The sequence below is a fragment of the Salmo trutta genome, chromosome 9 (genome assembly GCF_901001165.1).
Source record: "Salmo trutta chromosome 9, fSalTru1.1, whole genome shotgun sequence".
Taxonomy (NCBI): domain Eukaryota; kingdom Metazoa; phylum Chordata; class Actinopteri; order Salmoniformes; family Salmonidae; genus Salmo; species Salmo trutta.
In genome coordinates this window covers 15722010-15728955 of record NC_042965.1, presented here as the reverse complement: position 1 = coordinate 15728955, position 6946 = coordinate 15722010, and the positions used below count along the sequence as shown (strand labels likewise).

Below are 6946 nucleotides of genomic sequence, written 5' to 3'. Positions count from 1 at the left end.
ATGAGGTAGGTAGTTGGATGGGCTATTTACAGATGGGCTGTGTACAGCTGCAGCGATCGGTTAGCTGCTCAGATAGCTGATGCTTAAAGTTAGTGAGGGAAATATAGGTCTCCAGCTTCAGCCATTTTTGCAATTCGTTCCAGTCATTGGCAGCAGAGAACTGGAAGGAAAGGCGGCCAAAGGTGGTGTTGGCTTTGGGAATGACCAGTGAGATATACCTGCTGGAGCGCGTGCTACGGGTGGGTGTTGTTATGGTGACCAGTGAGCTGAGATAAGGAGGAGCTTTACCTAGCAAAGACTTATAGATGACCTGGAGCCAGTGGGTCTGGCGACGAATATGTAGCGAGGGCCAGCCGACGAGAGCATACAGGTCGCAGTGGTGGGTGGCATCAATATTTTAAAAAAATCATAATTTTCTTTATAATTAAGTACAATAATATGAGATCTGTATGTAAAACATTTATATTTGACATTTTAGTCATTTAGCAGATGCTATTATCCAGAGCAACTAACAGTAAGCGCATTAATCTTAAGACAGCAAGGTGAGAACACCACATATCACAGTCAAATATACAGTACAGGGTACAAACATTCCATTCCAGCTAAACAATGGATATATAGCATTTTGCACAACAACAAAAAACTAATTTTCATATACATCTATAATCTATTAATAAAAAATCTGAGAACAGTAATATTTTACACACACATGAAAGTACCCATAAGCAATCATTTCTGATGAAGAAACACAAATGTGAAAAACTGGTGGATATGCTGTAGCGTTTAGTTAGTTAGAGAAAATACTGTTTCCAAACCACCAGTGGCTGTTTAAACTGGATGACATAATTCACATCTGAGAATGGAAATAGAAAAATAGATTACATTAGGCTTTACCGAATCCAGGATTAAGAGGTGAATAATATTTTCAGGGATTTATTTTCAGAGGGCAAACTCACTCTCTCACTGAGAAATGATCTAAGTCTAAAGTCCCTCAATTGTAACTGACGTGTCTTTTAACTGTTAGATGTTAGATGGAGACTATGTAGTGGTGGGGGTTCATTCAGGGCCAGAGGTGAATGGTTTCAGATCATTAACAGGGCACTGGCCTTCACCTACATCATCTGCTAAGCCCACAGCATGGAATGCTGTGATCTCCCAAATACTATTTTTCAATGTTAGTCGCTGTATTCACAGCTTGTTCCCTCGCTGGGCATCAAACAGCACAGATGTAGAGGTCCTGAAGTGCCACAGCACGAGGAGGAATGACCCATTATGCAATCTCCACAGGTCATGGATATTTGAAAAAACGTATGTCTGCGAGAGAGAGAGAGAGAGTCTTTTGGAACATTTGTGAGTGTAATGTTTACTGTACATTTTTTATTGTTAATTTCACTTTTGTTTATTATCTATTTAACTTGCTTTGGCAATGTAAACATGTTTCCCATGCCAATAAAGCCCTTTAAATTGAATTGAAAGAGAAGGGGGGGGGGGGGGGTCTGTGTGTGGGGAAAGAGGGAGGTGTAATTTATTGTAACTCTAAATGCATAGCCTACATTTCTCAAATGGAAAAGCTCACCTCTGCCCATGGTTGTTTACCCTCTCTGAATTAATTTCTTATTTTCCTTATTTGACTTGCTAGGCTACAAGCAATAAAGGATAAGTGAAAGGTCATTATTTTACTACAAATTATTAGCTATGTGTCTGTCTAACTAATTTGAGGGTGAGACTCTTTCACACTGTTGGTCTTTTCAAAATAGCAGCATCAGATTAAGTTGAAAATCTGTGCTCTTATTTGTTTATTTTCTAGTTTCAAGTTTGTAGTTGTATAATGTCACGTGCACAAGTACAGCGAAATGCCTCTCTTTCAATCTCTAAACCCAACAATGCAGTAATCAATAACAATATAATACTAACAAGAACATAAGGTAGAACAAAAACACACGAGAAATCTAAATAAAAAATAAGATATTAGGCACTCGAGAAACACTAAATAGGGCAAAGGCTTACTTAGCTGATTGAACGAGAGAGTTTGAGAGGAAAGAGCAAGAGAACGCGAGAACATGCGACCTATCAAAAGACCTGAATCAAGAGAGGCGTTTCAGCACCATTCTCGGGGAGAGTATTTTTTATAGTCTATGGAGTAGACGCGACATTTGCCGCAAGTAGAAAGGAGTGGAGCGATTGAGAACGAAAACTCTTCTTTCATGTGGATTACTTCTGGAAAAAATAAACCCCTACCAAAAGCGGAAACTAGCTAATACATTAGGAACAACATACAAAGACTGGAATTATACGGTAAAATGGTCACCTTATTTGTTAGCTATTTTACCCGTACTGCTGCTAAGGTTGACACGCTCCAGCTAGCTAGCCAAACCAGTAGCTATCATTTGTTAGCTTCGAGTCAGTTAGCTAGCTAACACCGCGCTAAACAATGCTAGCCAGCTAACTAGCTAGCTAGTTGACCGTATCATATAAATAATGTTCGATCGCTAACAAGCATACATCATTTCATATACTTGATGGTATAGCGAACCTTTCTAGAAAACTAATGCAAACTCGGATTATGTAAATTGAGGACTAGCTAGACCTTGTCATAAAACAACAAACCATTAGCTAGGTAGCATAGTTAGCAGGGTACCTAAAGTAGTTAACTAGCTAGTAAGCGTTTGTCACCAACCAGGCATCTTCTGAAATGCCCGTGTTTTAGTAATGTATTTAATCCATTTGGCTAACTACCTAGATAGTGGGCACAATTAATCAGTTACGCCTATGGCCAGATTAATTGATTTGTGATACGTTTATCAACACTGCGCTGATTCACGTTGGTTGTTGTTAACGTTAGGGGTCCTGACTGCCGAATTAATTTAGAAGCGTACTGCGGCGACGATTTGGCGTGCTTTTACACAAACAGTTTTGTTGGCATATTATTCGAAATGTATAAGTAAGGTAGGTAACTAACTATAGAACATGTTTACCTGTCAAATTATTTGTTTGCCTACTTTTTTATGACCTGTCTGAAAGTTGGGCAGAAGTGAAAGTTGTACTGCACAGAGACATTCATAAAGAAATGAACAAAGGCTTATTTCATAATGATAGAGGTAGCGAGAATACTTAACCCAAACCCTGACTCACCTCAGTCAACCTCCAAATCCCTACTACTACAACGATCATGGTCAGAAAACAACACTTGTTTTGAAGGGGGACAAAAGGTCAGTCAGTGTTCTCTGTCGGATAATTTATTGATTTATTTATCTACTATAAGGGGTCTATGAGGGGCCTACATGAATATGAGTCTCTTTTAGAAATAGGCTACCATAGTTCGCTCTACAGGTAGGCTAACTGCCCCCCAAAAATGAAACACTTCAGTAAATGAGGGATACAAATTATGTTGAAAGCAGGTGCTTCCACACAGGTGTAGTTCCTGAGTTAAGTAATTAACATCCTATTATGCTTAGGGTCATGTATAAAAAAGTTAACTTGCCCATTATTTTGGCTACCATAGCTAGAAGAGATCTGTGACTTTGAAAGAGGGGTTTCAAAGGAACCTAGGGGTTTTTAAATGGTGTGTGATTGTGTCTCATCAAATCTCAACCCAATTGAAAACTTATGGGAGACTGGAGTGGCGCCTGAGACCGTTTTCCAACAACAAAACACTAAATTATGCATTTTCTCGTGGAACGATGGCGTCGCATCCCTCCGATAAGAGTTCCAGACATGTAGAATCTACGCCAAGGCACTTTGAAGCTGTTCTGGCGGCTCATGGCGGCCCAATGCCCTATTAAGACACTTTATGTTGGTGTTTCCTTTATTTTGGCAGTTACCTGTACATATCAAGAATATTGCTGAACATAAGTCTTATTGGACTGACTCAAATGTCAATAAGGCTAGATCATGCTTTGCCAAAGACCACATCTTGATTGATGAATATAAACAGAGTGCAATTGCACTGTCAACATAATTTGAGAGCGCATGAAATTGGGGTAAGATCTTTATTTCTGTATTGGCCCTTTTGAGGAACAGACCATAGTTAGTAAGGTCAATTGCATGAATTCTGTTGTAGTATTAAATGCCAGAGCCCACAATAATAAAAGGGACATTGGCTCCAAATGCCATTCAGCATATATTTGAATAATATAAAATGCTGCTGGTGGTTATTGAACAAGGCCAAGCTGCTCTGATTGGCATTTTGGGTAAAATGCATGGCATAGATTAAATTGTTTTAACATCCAATATCAAATGTTGTTCACTGCAAGAGTGGGTAGAGAACAGTTTGTCAAAGATGATATATTTTACTTTGTTAAAAAGCTATGCTTTAAGTTAGTTTTGGCTGCAATACGGATACAATCTGCCTTGATGGTTTCCTCTGATTTGATTATATCATGCATCATCGTACATCAAGCATATTACAAACACTTCCTGTAAATGATTCCTATAAAGCCACAACAGTGATCTATGTAGCAGCTGAAATAGCCTATTTATTTTGTGCTTATTGATGCATTATTGAATGCTTCCCTGCTCAAGACTGATAAGGAACTGAGGAGGTGGGATAACCTCTTTATTGTAACCCCTGATCAGTGATGTGTGTTGTTGGTCTTTAAATCTTGTAGAGGATTTCTGTGTCTGAATATGTTGTCTGCATGAAATCCCACCTTGAAGTGCAGTCCAGTCTGACTCCTCTATTAAACAGGATCATCTGCTCCAATCAGGGATTGAGATCACGAAGTCGGCTGATAATCCATGGTAGTGGCAGAAGAGGTGGTTTAGCCTCCTTTAAGTCCAGCCTCAGAGCAGTCACGGTACCCTGCCTGTCATCTGGACTCAGTTAGTCCAGTGGTTTGCATGGGGAAGGGATAACTGTTTGTGTGACAAAATACCCCCCCTTGTCTAACTGGGTAATGGGGGCAGAGATTATCCCGTGCTCAGTGTGGGGCCGGAGGGAGACCGTGGCAGACAGTTTTACTACTAGTCCCAGTATTGCTAGCATTATGAAACCCGTAATGGAACTAGATGAGAGGGAATAGCTAGTAGGCTATACAAGTCTGTTGTACACTTTGAGAGGGGAGGAAATCTTCAGGTCACTGTGCGAAACCTTTTCAGATGTAAATTCCCAATTCCTCAGTTTGCATAGGCCTATGTTGAATACCGGTATGTCAATTTCCTTAAGTCACACCACAAGAGCTAAACCAGAACACCACTGGAATGTACCTTAAGTCAAGAGCTGTTGCGTCGTGCTTTTGAAATATTCTTGAAATAGCAGCAGCCATTGTTTAGAGGAAAAGCGATGGAGAAGGGGGGGGTTAGTATACAGTAAGTTCTACATGATGTCACAGCAGGGCAGACAATACAGGTCCTTTTCCAAACCGCTGTGTGCTGCCTGGGAGGGGACTGACTGCCTCTGGTGTGGGCTGGGACTATCCACTCTGCTGTTACTGTGAATAAGGCTGCAATGAGGAGTTCCGGACGTGTATTCTGAATCCTCAACCTGTGGTGAAATCTAATATTAGCAATAGTGATATTGCTGTGCAACAAAGACGTTCTATTTTCTACAGAGATTGCAAAAATAATTATATGATGAAGTAGTGCACATCGGTTATGAATGTTTCAACCTCTGTGTTGAGAAATTGTGTTTTTAACTTCAGTTAATGTTTCAGAGAGCACCAAGCCATGATCCTTGTGGTCTGTATTGTCCAATCACAGAGCAGATACAAGTGTCCCTTGCCCATGCGAGGGGGAGTGACGATTGGAGAGGCAATGTCCTTGGTGGAAATCGTAAAATTGAGCTTAAAAACAACCACCCTGAAGCTATTAATGTACCTAGTAAGCCTATTTATCTGGCTAGCACTCCTGTCAGGTAGCTAGCTACAGTGACTCAAATCAAACTTTATTTGTCACATGCGCCGAATACAAGTGTTGACCTTACAGGGAAATGCTTACCTACAAGCCCTTAACCAACAGTGCAGTTCAAGAAGAGTTAAGAAATATTTACCAAATAAACTAAAGTACAAAATAATAAAAGTAACACAATAAAATGACACAAACAAGGCTATATACAGGGGGTACCAGTACCGAGTCAATGTGTGGTGGTCCAGTTTATTCGAGGTAATTTGTACATAGGTAGGGGTGAAGTAACTATGCATAGATAATAAACAGAGAGTAGCAGCAGGGTACGAAGAGTAAATAGTCCAGTGGCCATTTGATTAATTGTTCAGCAGTCTTATGGCTTGGGGGTAGAAGGTGTTAAGGAGCCTTTTGGTCCTAGACTTGGCACTCCGGTACCGCTTGCCGTGCGGTAGCAGATAAAACAGTCTATGACTTGGGTGGTTGGAGTCTGACAATTTTTTGTGCTTTCCTCTGACACTACCTATTATATAGGTCCTGGATGGCAGGAAGCTTGGCCCCAGTGATGTACTGGGCCGTACACACTACCCTCTGTAGCGCCTTAGGTCAGATGCCGAGCAGTTACCATACCAGTCGGTGATGCAACCGGTCAGGATGTTCTCGATGGTGCAGCTGTAGAACATTCTGAGGTTCTGGGGACGCATGCCAAATGCTGGCTAGCTAGTTTTATAGTTTAGTAATTTATTCCAATAAAATTCAGAATTCCAAAAAATATGTTTATGAATCTAGCTACGTTCTATAGGCTCCTCCCGGCGAGACTAAGCCAATTTGCCGACGCTAAAATCAATCTCGTCTATATATATTTTTTTAGCAAGCTAGCGCCACAGTTTTTTCTGACATGCTGAAAATGCAGCCTTGTTGATTAAATTTGACACTTCACTGCCACAAGAGTTTGACATGTCACTACAGTTTGCATTAAATTGTGGGTCATATCAACCCCGCAAGTGACCAAAGTTCTTCACTCGCTACCTCAAGCTAAATCGAGGGCTGAGGAGGCAACGTTGTGAGTTGGACCTCCACCTAAGATGGCAATCAAACTGCATCCGGT

At 40.7% G+C, this 6946-nt stretch overlaps 1 protein-coding gene across 16 annotated transcripts in view; it reads left to right on the top strand.

The window, feature by feature from the left end:
• The first annotated feature begins 2091 nt into the window (after positions 1–2091).
• LOC115200028 (nuclear receptor corepressor 2) overlaps positions 2092–6946 on the top strand; it is a 151983-nt gene continuing 147128 nt past the window's right edge. For 12 of the 16 annotated variants that reach the window (XR_003879465.1, XR_003879464.1, XM_029762695.1 and 9 more), the window contains exon 1: positions 2092–2295. The gene's annotated coding sequence lies outside the window, so the exon portion shown is untranslated. The remainder of the gene's footprint in view (positions 2296–6946) is intronic. The other 4 variants (XM_029762686.1, XM_029762685.1, XM_029762691.1 and 1 more) reach the window with 1 other exon arrangement.